Genomic DNA, 12,787 nt, shown 5'->3' with positions numbered 1-12,787 from the left:
AAAGGGACATCCTGGATGAAAACCTGCTCCAGAGCGCTCTTGACCTCAGAATGGGGCGACGGTTCATCTTTCAGCAGGACAACGACCCTAAGCACACAGCCAAGATATGAAAGGAGTGGCTTCAGGACAACTCTGTGAATGTCCCAGAGCCCAGACTTGAATCCGACTGAACATCTCTAGAGAGATTTGAAAATGGCTGTGCTCCGACACTTCCCATCCAACCTGATGGAGCTTGAGAGGTTGCTGCAAAGAGGAATGGGCGAAACTGCCCAAAGATAGGTGTGCCAAGCTTGTGGCATCATATTCAAAAGGGCTTGAGGCTGTAATTGCTGCCAAAGGTGCATTAACAAAGTATTGAGCAAAGGCTGTGAATACGTATGTACATGTGATTTCTTAGTTTGTTTTTTTTAATAAATTTGCAAAAATCTCAAAAAGAAACTTTTTTCACATGGTCATTATGGGGTATTTATTGTGTGTGGAATTTTGAGGGAAAAAGGAATTTATTCCTTTTTGGAATAAGGCTGTAACATAACAAAATGTGGAAAAAGTGAAGCGCTGTGAATACTTTTCGGATGCACTATATATACTTTTCAAGACCAATCTTACCAAAATACTCTGACTTGGGATATCAAGGGTTTTCTCTCCTTCCTAGCTTTATGGGCGGCAGACGCCAACATTGGCTATTTATCCCGTAAGTTGGCATCTTTGTTGGCTCTAGCCATAGTAGCTAGAGGAGCTGAACTGACCCTCACACACACCTCAGACCTATGGTTATCACAAACTCTTATGGGGTATCACTTCATTCTAAAAGGTCACACTAAGACTTCCTATTTCATGAATCCCATAGTTGAAATTGAGGTTATATATGACTCTTCAGAGCCTAATCTTTGTGTGCCTATCCTCCTAATTAGCTATGACAGCTCCCATGAGAGACAATATCTCCCAGCTTTTCCTTACTTATAGAAAACTTTTTTCGCCCGGCAAGATACTCTACTATCAGAGGACGAATTGTGGCGACCATGAAAGTGGCAGGATGGATACAAACTAATTCAGAAACCACTCACTACAGGGGGCAGTAGCTACAAAAGCGGCAGCTAAAGGCATATCATTGCAGAAAATTATGCTAGCAGCTAAGATGGTCGTCAGCTCGTACCTTTGCTAAGCATTATTGGAGACCAACTGATCTACAAAAGATCCAGTTTCTCAGAGCAATCACCAGGTATGTGCTAGTCTGCCCACCTGCTGTTGCTAGGTGACAATCCTTTTCCCTAGAACAAATCCAGTTTGCAGGTTATAGATTCCTGCAAACTGGTGTTTTCTCAAATATTTGAAGCGAGACATTGATAACAAATACTCACACTTTTATGCAATCTCCACCTTTAGTGGCTGGAAGCAGACATGATGCCATCTCTCAACTAATATACATGTGTCTATTTAGAAACCAAATGAAAAATAAATAAGGTCGCTCTTAGTTAATCCAATACTCTATAAGGTGACATCTGCATGGTAATATAAATGTCCTATTTGGATGCATTTCTATTTAACCTACTTTTAAGGGGAACAGCCTGTGTAGTGTTGACATTGAGGCCTTAATGGTCACTTACACTTTATTTGCATTGTTAATGCAATGCATGAAGTCATACTTCAGGTAAGGCACAAAGATGGAATAAGCTCTAAACTAAACAAAACAAACAAACAAAAGTTCTGTTTTGTATGGAGGGTGAACTGTGCTGCCTTTGTCGAGTTCTCAGAAAATCATTTCAGAAGTGAAAGTCAATCCCATGTCTCAAGTAACAAGGATCTGGTCTGAAAACACATTAAAAAATAGGACATGTATATCATAAAAGACATTTCTTTTCTATTGGTATTTACAGCATATAATTGCACATTTTGTGCAGGGTCAATATGGCAGCTCTCCATCAGCAAAAAGTGATACTGTATAACTGTAATAGGTTTTAATAGTGTGTCTGTCTGTCAACTATGTCTCCATTCACACTACAACTAATGAATTACACTCTGTTGACTGAAGTCTATCATGGAAGCAAAACGGCTCTGTACAGCAATTTAACATAAGTGCTCTGGACACTGCTAAACAAGCATACTTCCAATCTCTCATCTATGCTCAGGCTTCTAACCCAAAACACCTTTTTAACACGTTTGAAACTCTTCTCAATCCTCCTACCCCAAGCCCTCCAACTATCATCAGTGCCCAGGATCTTGCTTCCTATTTATCAAGGACAAGATTGATAAGATCAGACTTGAGATGGTAACATCTCCCTCGACTAGAAATCAGCTCAATTCCTTCTCGCATCCTCTGACACCCTTTCTTCATTTGATCCCACAAAGGAAGAGGAAGTTTCTACTCTCTCTTTATCTTCGTACTCTACCTCCTGTCCTCTTGATCCCATATGTCACAAATTGGTAGGTTCTTGTCTCGTGTGCTCATTCCACCTCTAACTAAAATATGTAATCTCTCTCTACTGGTATCTTTCCATCACTATTCAAGCATGCAGTGATTACTCCTATTCTAAAAAAACAAAATTCTGACCCACACTCTCTCTCAAATTACCGCCCCATCTCTCAGCTCTCATGTCCCTCCAAACTTCTTGAGAGAATTGCCTACAATCTCCTCTCATCCTACCTATTTAATCTAGAGATGTTCACCGACTCCCGTGTTCTCGTTTTGGTTTTGGATCTGGATTAACTTCGTGTTTTGGTTTTGGCAAAACCACCCTTGCATGTTTTGGTTCTCGATTTTTTTCTAAAATCCCTATTTTTTTTTATAAAATCACATATCTTTGATTTTCTTTTCCCCTACATTATTATTAATCTCAATAACACTAATTTAAAGTCATTTGCAGTTAATTTTGACCACCTCACATGTCACAATATTATTTTCATACACTTTCAAACCAAGACTGCAGATTTAGAAGACCAAGCCTGCCAGACCTATTAATTTTATTTCAGCAATGACAATTAGCAATGGAGCTCTCCTGAATGTCACTGTAGAGTTTGAAGAACACTGCAACCCCTCCTCTTTCTTTTCTACATATGACACTGCCCAACTGCTCTACAGACTGCCAAGAACTGTGCTACCCCTTCTGTGTCCCTCTGTGAAATGGAGCTGGATCGCCGTGGAGGGCGGTACTTATAGAATCCAAAACTCGCAAGATCCGATGATGTAACGATGATGTTTTGCCTCATTTTCAATTCAGAGGCCGCTTGAAAGTACCAAGCCGGCTTGGCACGGTACTGGGATCTGCTAAGTTCGGGTGTGTTCGGTTCTCGGGGAAACGAGCCTGAGCATCTCTTATTTAATCACTCTTTCAGTGTTAATTTCTATGGAACAAACTCCACTCCGCTTCGTTTATCAGTTGACGTACCACAAGGCCCAGTCCTAGGCCCCCTGCTATTCTCTATCTACACCACTTCTCTTGGAAAACTAATAAGCTCCTTTGGATTTCAGTATCATCTCCATGCGGATGATACACAAATCTATCTATCCTCTCCTGATCTCTCACCATCTGTGTTGTCTCGCGTTACTGACTGTCTTTCTGCCATTTCATCTTGGATGTCTTCTCAATAATACACAAAATGGTACATACAATGGCGCTTCCGTCTTTGAATCACAGAGAATCTCTGACCATTTAAACTTGGATTTGGAGCAGAAGAGTCATGCCTTGAGAAAGACCCAGGATCGTGGGTTGAAACGCGTTGGCGGGTGTCCCGTTTACCGAGTGCCCAGGTGACAGTGCTGTTTACATTATATCTGAGCTGCAGCAATGTGACTGTACACATGCGCTTTTATGAAAGACATTCTCGTACGGGACCACACATATTTGACTCTGTTTTTAGTTTGTTTTTATCAGAAATAAATATATTGTGGGATAATGCACCATTGCGGTTGCCTTGCCTTTTTTTCTTTGTATGTCCATGCATTGGAAGTGGAGTGAGGAATCTGATATACTGGAGTACTGTTAAGGGAACAGAGAAATACCCTACAGGCGTATATTGAATTTCCTGAATGTAAGCATATACCCTAAGGGGGAGAAAGATTGAAGGAAGGATCACGGGTGCTTTATTGGAAGTTTTCACCATCACTAATTTTTGAGGATCAACACATGCCCCATAGTGGTGGTGGACTTTATTTGGTGTTTAATGTTATTATGCCATGTTTGTTCTTCTCTTTTCTTCTGTTTATATCATGTACTGCATATGATGAGAAGATTGAGGGACACATTTCTCTTATTCAGAGATTCTCTGTGATTCAAAGACGGAAGCGCCATTGTATGTACCATTTTGTGTATTATTGTGTATAATTGTGGAGTTTTTGGTGGAGACTCTGGGGTATTTATACGGCTGCACACCTGAGTGAAGCGCCTTACTAAGATCTACTTTGAATATACGTATTGGATGTCTTCTCGCCAACTCAAACTTAATCTTTCAAAAACAGAATAATATTCCCAACCAACAATAGAAGCTTCCTGCCTGACATTTCTATTGACAACATGACCATAAATCCCACCGAGCAATCTCGCTGCCTTGGTGTAATCCTTGACTCGCAACTATCCTTTGTTCCCCACATCAACACTGTATATACATCATGCTGCATATATCTAAAAAACATTTCCAGAATACGCACATATCTCACACAAGACACTGCAAAAACTTTAATTCATGCACTCATCATCTCCCGCATCGACTATTGCAATTCCCTCCTTACTGGTCTTCCCAAAATCAGCCTCGAGCCTCTACAATCTATTTTGCACGCAGCAGCTAGATTAATTTTCCTTGCAAATTGTTTTTAGTCTGCTGAGTCACTCCTCTCAATCTCTACATTGGTTGCCTGTTTTTCAACAAATCCAATATAAAATTCTTCTATGAACATACAAGGCCATCAACAAAATTGCACCGACATACATCTCCTCACTTTTCTCAAAATATCTCCCAACTCGACACCTCTGTTCTGCGCCTTCTACTCATCACTTCCTCCCATTCTCAGTTACAGGACTTTTTTCGGGCTGCACCCCCTTTATGGCATTCACTCTCTCGCACCACAAGACTTTACTCTAGTCTTCAAAACTTCAAGCGTTCTCTGAAAACCCACCTCTTCAGACAAGCTTATGATATTCCTCTACCACCCTCTTAATCTCCCTAGGTTACCCTATTACCACCCTCTACACAGCTAACACAAGACAACAACCCTCTGACCAACATAGTTGTGTGACTGAGCACACAGCCCACTAAATACTTTGTAACCTTTGCATTCTAGCTGGACAAATATTCAATATGATGTAGCACTTACCCTTATGTATCAAATCATTGTCCCATAGATTGTAAGCTAGTGAGCAGGGTTCTCTTACCTCTCTGTCTGTATGTATTACCCAGTATTGTCTTATTACTGTTTGTTCCCAATTGTAACGAGCTACGGAATCTGCTGGCGCTATATAAATAAATGTTAATGATGATGATGGTCAATATGTAAAGCTGGCAGCACACTGACTGATCCTGACGCTCAATGGCAGTGCTTTTAACCAAGGTCCCTGTCAAATTTGGCTACATGTGTGGGTAGCTAAATCTCATGAGATCTGCCAATTTAACTCTTTTCCAAAAAGCATTAGGGCCTCTTATTGTAGCCTCACAATGGTTAACTTCTGACCTTATTTTTTAATATGCCCGGTAATATTAGTATAATAGTATCATTATCTGTCAGTGTAGTGGTTTTGGGCCGACACCAGCAGCGATAATAGGTCAATTGCCACAAATAGCCCACAATATTGCAATTTTTGTGTCCAATTTAATATAACAAGCCCCACTGTATAAAACCTATTATCTGAAGCAGAGTGCAAGCACACAGCACTAGAGAACTCAATTGATCCATACATTTCTGATGAATAACTATGGATGGCTTGTATTGCTTACATTTTCCATGCGGAGTTGAGCAGATTGCTGCTAGACCCAGTGCATTATTTTGGGTGTGTTCAATGCTTTCAAAAACATGGCAGCATCTAGTGAGCAACTAACAAATAGACTACCAACAACCAATGAACGGTAAGAAAGTGAAGTTTGCTCTATTACAATTTACATACATGCATAGGATAAAGGATATTTACACCCACACATTTAGCTTTTAGTCACCAGGCCCTGTTCTCTGACTGGCAGACTTGGTGGCCACAAATACATGCCAACACTGCAACTTATCTTCTATTTGAGTTGACAAAGGGAAAGAGATGTGCAAACAGCAATATGGTAATTTCTAGTGAAACTAGCATTGCGTGTTTTGTTTCCAAAATCTTCCCCATTGTCAATGGCAAATGCCAGTAGATAGGAGTACCCGAGAAATGTGGACCTCCCTGGCATAAGAACATGAGTTCTGTTAGTTGAAGGAAGGGATATGTAACAAACTTTACTGTGTGCTCAGAAATATCCTTCAAAACCATTCTATCTTTCCATTAGACACCTTTTCACTTTAAATGTATTCTTTGTTTCTTTACAAAAAGCTCTAGTCCTATAACTCAAATTGCGCATAGGTGACCTACTAAAATCTATTTGGAGCTAGATCAATGAACAAGCAGCTGAAAATCTAAAGATAGTCCAAACGTCAGTAGTACAACTCTCAAATACGGATAAGTGCTAGTCAAACAGTGAGCTACAATAGTGGCACAAGTCAAGATTTATGCCACTGTCATAACTTACTGTTTATGTATTCATAGACCTATGTCAAAGTCACAATATCTTGACAGCCATTTCATACTGAGGGGAGGCTGACCATGGTGCCCTGGAATGGGATTACTGAAAGGAGCTCTGATGTTAAAAGGAAGTTATCTCTCCATCACAAGATGAGTTAAAATATATTCAGCTCTGACAAACTCCCCAAAACTTACATTTATAATGTCAATGTTATTAGTGTGTATATATATATATATATATATATATATATACACACACACACATCTACACACACCAACTTGTATTGCAGGATTAGTAGTACTTTACAATGAATATCTGAATTACAGCTATTATAATACATAGATTTAAACATTTAGCAAAAGTAAAGTATTCTCCAGATAAGCCTAAAACAGTGTGAAAATCCATTGCTAGTGAAGCCATACGTCAACAAACATATGTAAGTGAGTTACTTTTCCATGCACCCTAATTACTTTATATATAGACATGATGGAGTAGGATTACCATGCAGTATCATACCTGCTGTGGACCTGCCGTTATCAGCATACTGAGATACAATAGTACCTGAGCTCTCATCTGTAGAGATCATCTGCCTCATATTACATATCTCTATAGAACTGGGAGAATGACGCAGCTACTGCTCCATTTACAAACACTGACATTGACCATCTATAGTGACACAGTATCATATAGTGATTTAACAGCAGTCTTCCGCTCTGCAGCAGGGTTTATTAGGAAACAGGGGTATTTGGCGCTGTCTTTGTCTCTGTGCAGCCCTGGAAGACGGGAAGAGACTCACTAGACGCTGCTGCTATTGTTACTGTACTACTACTGCTGTGCCCTCCTCCTGCTGCCTCCAGCACAAGGGAGGGAGGGCTGACAGCCACACACAGCAGGAAGAAAGGACATCACACACCTATTAAAAAGGTTCTTTTACATCTTATTCTGCCACTTTCCATATGGTTTATACAAACGGCGCTCCTATTGGTTTATTCTCATTAGACACTGATTGGACATTGTAATCTAACTTTCAATTGGTTGCTGTCAGTGGACTCCTGCCTGTTCATTCATAATATATCATATACATTTTTTATTATTATTATTATTATTATTATTATTATAGTATAGTGCATTAGATATGCAAACCCCGGAAATCCCGCATGGATCCACTATTTTTTTTAATAGTGCAGCATTTATTTCATTGCATAAATGATATAATATAGTTTTGTCTTTACACCAACGTATGAGAGTGTTCACACCACCACAAACACACAGGCTGCAACAAAGCTGTGATAGCTGTATACTTATTGCTATCTACCTTGTGGGCATCTAACAGAGTTGTGGCTCGAGCATCTAACATATCTATCTTTACTGTAAACATCCCTAGCACATAGGAAAAACGATATTAACCGACAAGCACAGTTTAGAAAATAAGTGATGTATAAATCCATTTAGAATTATAATAGTTTAAAGTACTAATTACAAAACATGTCCTAAAGTGAGCTGGTGAGCGCACCCCAATGTATTGTTCCGTGTGGCTGGGTGATGGGGGGAGCCATATGTAAGAACAGATGTGTTTATGTGTCTGGTGATGACATTGAATAATTGAGGTATACTAGACACATGTGTCCATGTGATGTCTCTGTAGGATGTGGCAGGGAGCCAAGTATCGTGTCTAGAAAGTTACAACTGGAGCAATCTCACTGTGTTATTGTGTTACTTGTAATTGTAACACTTCCATTCTCTCTCAGATTAAACAAGTTGGTTACAGATAACAATACAACAGCTCTTTGTCTTTGTTTATATCCCGCCTGCTCGTTTGCCTTTTATTCTCTCTGCAGATTGTTTATGTTATGGCTGATTATATATATGGATTCTCCAGCTATGTACATATGATGGGGGAGGATGAGATGCTTCAATGTCCACACAGCAGACTCCCCGCAGTGTACACACACACACACTTGTACTGGGGCATAGGGGGTGTCCTTGCCTTTAGGAGGAACACTGCGATGTGAGCGAATTATTTATGGGTGTATAACAGTTTTACTGATAGGTGTCATACGCGGCTGAGCTCCTGAACACGTGTCTTGGTTGATAAATAAAACAAGACTATTGGGAAACTGTTGGTATCCCGGAATAATATAAAGCGGTGGATGAGTGCTGAGAGCTGCAGATGCAATGGGCACAAGAATCCCGATTTTATAGGGCTGAGTGGTGAATATAATGTATAGGGCTGAGTGGTGAATCAGGCGCAGGAGGCGAGCTGCACTATGTACATAGCTTGGTGTTACCTGGTTGTCCCCCTGTCTGCGCCTCCCAGGCTCTGCCCTCCTCTGCCTGAGCAATATGTAACTGGGAGAGGCTGGAATAGGGCTGGACAAAAATAACTAACCCTGGATTTCAGAGGAGACAAAGCTTTTACAGGTATGGGATATGTTATCTGGAAACATATTAGACAGAGAGTTCCAAAACAATAAAGGGATAAAAGTAAAGTTCTAAAATGCCCTTGGTCACTTCATCATTTCTTTTCAGCACAATAAACTGCTTGCAGTTAAAAATGCAACGCACCCCAGCTCCAATGTAATGATTAACTAAAACCTAAACACTTTCCTTGAAAATGCTATAAGTATTATAAATAAGATGTATGAATTCCGAATATGAGCAACAAATGACCTAGATGGAGGGCCGTAATGAAGACAGTGTGGCTGCCTAGGGTGCAAGTCTGAGGGGACGCCACAGCCACCCACTATCACACCAAACACAGCTCCAGAGAGGGGCGGCTTGGGAACAAAGTGGCCCTGGATAAAATTCTGGAAATGGCCTCATGTGGGCAGGACCAAATCAACTGTAGGAAGGGCAAACACAAAAGGAGGCGGGATTAATACAAAGTTGACTATGCCACCAGAGGGCTGTAAAGGGTTAGACTGCCTATTACATATCACCAACATTCCCACTCATGGGTCAGAGCTCTAAATCGGAACTGTCCCGCTGAAATTCGGACATTTGGGAGGTATGATAATTGGTTCACCCACATAATGACTGCCTCCTCTGTCAGGGGCGCACAGAGGATTTTTCAGGGGGGGTTTCCTCCACCCCCGAAAAAAAAAATCCTAGAGACCTGCCGCGCATGCACGGCAGCTCCGTTTCGGCTTCGCTGTAGTATACAGCAGCCGCGGCGCTGTCAAAGAAGCGTCCGTGGCGGTGCTGTATAGAATACAGCACCGCCGCGGACGCTTCTTAGACAGCGCCGCGGCTGCTGTATACTACAGTGCCAATATCTAGGGCACTTTTTAGTGGAGGGGGGGTTTCTGGAGACCCACAACCCCCCCCCCAGGGTGCGCCACTGTCTGTGTACAAGTGATGGGTACACTAATGCACAGAACGTAGGATAAAATGAGCAACTAAATTTAGCAGTAGCAACCCAGTAACAGAAAATGTCATCACAATATACATATTCGTGTTTATTTAATAACAAGGTGCAGAGGAACTCCCAACATAGAAAAATACAGTTGGCAGACTGTCCTGCTCTCTCCTACCTGTTCTTGTTGTTTTCCCCACCTGTGGCTGCTGGTGTCTCTTGATCAGTTGCCGCTTGTCTGGATCCTGGAATGCTGGGAGCCCTGTTTGGAAAAAAATGAGTACATGAAATTTAGAAAACTCCAACGAGTTCCAGTGTTAAATCAATAGCACCCACATTTAATAAATAGGCTTCCCTCCAGCCCCAACATTAAAATACTAGTATTCCCATTTAATAAATAAACCTATATCCCTCCCTTCTTAACAGCCCCAGCTATCAATTAATAGCATTTACATTTAATATAGCCATTTCCCACCACCATGCCGGCATTAAATAATTCATATTCACATTTAATAAATACCCCTCTTCCCAAACTTTGCCCCACATTCAATTAATAGCCCCCAAACTACCCCACCATTAAAGGCCCCATCACCTCACCTTAAATTAATAGGCCCCACTATTACATTTAATAGCACCACCATAACCCCACAAATAAGTTACTAGCACCACCAATTAAATAATTATCACTAACTCACAGTCCACCATTAAATTAAAAGCCTACCTCCCACACAAATTAAAGTAGTGAACGCCCACCGCCCCACCAATAAATTTACGTTTAATATATATTCCAATTTCCCGCAACCATCACTGCCATTAAATAATTCATATTCACATTTAATAAATAGACCTCATTCTTCCCAAACTCACCCCACATTCAATTAATAGCCCCCAAACCACCCCATCTTAAATGAATAGACCCCGCTATTAAATTGTCCCACATCACCCCAGAAACAAAATCGCACCCATTAATTAGCCAACACCTACCTCACACCCACATTACATTGCCACAAGCACCCTTTGCAATCACACACATTACATTGCCACAAGCCCCCTTTGCCATCACACACTTTACATTACATTACAATCAGGATGTAACCTGTTTACCAAAGCACAGATTTACATGCATTGAAAAGCTAACAATATTTACACTTATCTGTTAAATTCTAGAAACTCTGTGATGTCCTGTATCTTGTTTTTAGACGCAGGAAATCTAGCAGCACGTCTTTAATTAAACCTTCCTTTCTTCAAGTGAACCCTCAGACATCGAAAGATCCAATCAACATGAATCCTTTCTTTAGACAGTCGCAGAATACACATTCCCAAAGAAAGGTACAACCCCAAACAATGCATTTCCTTACACCAAGATATACAAAAGGCTTTCAAAACAAAGACTTATTGTATCAGATATATGCATCAGAAATAAGGCATTTCCTCTAGAAAGGTTAAAACAAAAAAAGCAAATTTTCTACCCTAGTCTCAGAAATAACGATTTCCTATCTCAAAATATACACAATAAAAAATAAATGCATTGGCAATTATAAAAATAAGCGCACTGCGCTATCTCCTTTAAAAAAAATTATACCAGAAGTTATTTATCAGTGATCCAGTCACATCCGTCATATAGAAATGTAATTATTGCTTTATCAAAATTGGAGGCAGACTGCTGAGATACCTATCCCACTTTTGTTGGCGAAAAGAAGCATTTCTTGCTTGGGTTTGCAATATTTGGTGGAAAGAAAATGGACATCCTGTTTGTAAAAGAAGGTAAACAATATTACCCTTTTGCAAAAAGTACAGCGCAGATTGCATGGACAGGCTATGAAATGTGGTTTGTTTTTGTTATTTATCACTGAAACCTGTGTTGCGGTAATATGAGATTTTATTTTATTTATTATTTTATTTTATTTTATTTTTTTGTTTATAGTAACTGTTTCACAATTTAAAAGTCAGGGTTTAAAATATTACATATTTCTGTTTGCCACTTTGCTAAACCGCTAATATATGTTTGTACAGTTATGGCCAAAGGTTTTGAGAAAGACACAAGTATTGATTTTCACAAAGTTCGCTACTTCTGTGTTTTTAGACCTTTTAAGTCAGATGTTGCTATGGTATATGGAAGTAAAATTAAAATCATTTCATAAGTGTCAAAGGCTTTTATTGACAATTACATTAAGTTTATGCAAAGAGTCAATATTTGCAGCATTGACTCTTCTTTTTGAAGACCTCTGCAATTCGCCCTGTCATGCTGTCTTTTTGAAGACCTCTGCAATTCGCCCTGTCATGCTGTCAGTCAACTTTTGGAACACAAACTGACTGATGGCCGCCCATTCTTGCCTAATCAGTGCTTGGAGTTTATCAAAATTTGTAGGTTTTTGTTTGTCCACCCGCCTCTTGAGGATTAAACACAAGTTCTCAATGGGATTAAGGACTGGGGAGTTTCCTGGCCATGGACCAAAAAGTTTGATGTTTTGATCCCCAAGCCACTTAGTTATCATTTTTGCCTTATGGCAAGGTGCTCCATCATTCTAGAAAAGGCATTGTTCATTACCAAACTGTTCTTAGATGGTTTGGAGAAGTTACTCTTGGAGGATGTTTTGGTACCATCCTTTATTTATAGCTGTGTTCTTAGGGAATATTGTGAGTGAGCCCACTCCCTTGGCTGAAAAGCAACCTCACACAGGAATGGTCTCAGGATGGTTTACTGTTGGCATGACACAGGACTGATGTTAGCGCTCGCCTTTC

General features: G+C 40.2%; 1 protein-coding gene across 3 annotated transcripts in view; it reads right to left on the bottom strand.

The window, feature by feature from the left end:
- TMTC4 (transmembrane O-mannosyltransferase targeting cadherins 4) overlaps positions 1 to 9,027 on the bottom strand; it is a 44,400-nt gene extending 35,373 nt beyond the window's left edge. Inside the window, exon 1 of one of the 3 annotated variants that reach the window (XM_075199959.1) lies at positions 8,979 to 9,027. The gene's annotated coding sequence lies outside the window, so the exon portion shown is untranslated. Of the gene's footprint in view, positions 1 to 7,206; positions 7,564 to 8,978 lie in introns of those variants that run through there. The other 2 variants (XM_075199960.1, XM_075199958.1) reach the window with 2 other exon arrangements.
- Positions 9,028 to 12,787: the final 3,760 nt, after the last annotated feature.

The sequence above is a fragment of the Mixophyes fleayi genome, chromosome 2 (genome assembly GCF_038048845.1).
Source record: "Mixophyes fleayi isolate aMixFle1 chromosome 2, aMixFle1.hap1, whole genome shotgun sequence".
Lineage (NCBI taxonomy): Eukaryota > Metazoa > Chordata > Amphibia > Anura > Limnodynastidae > Mixophyes > Mixophyes fleayi.
Note: the sequence above shows the minus strand (reverse complement) of the source record. Positions and strands in the feature narration are given on the sequence as shown.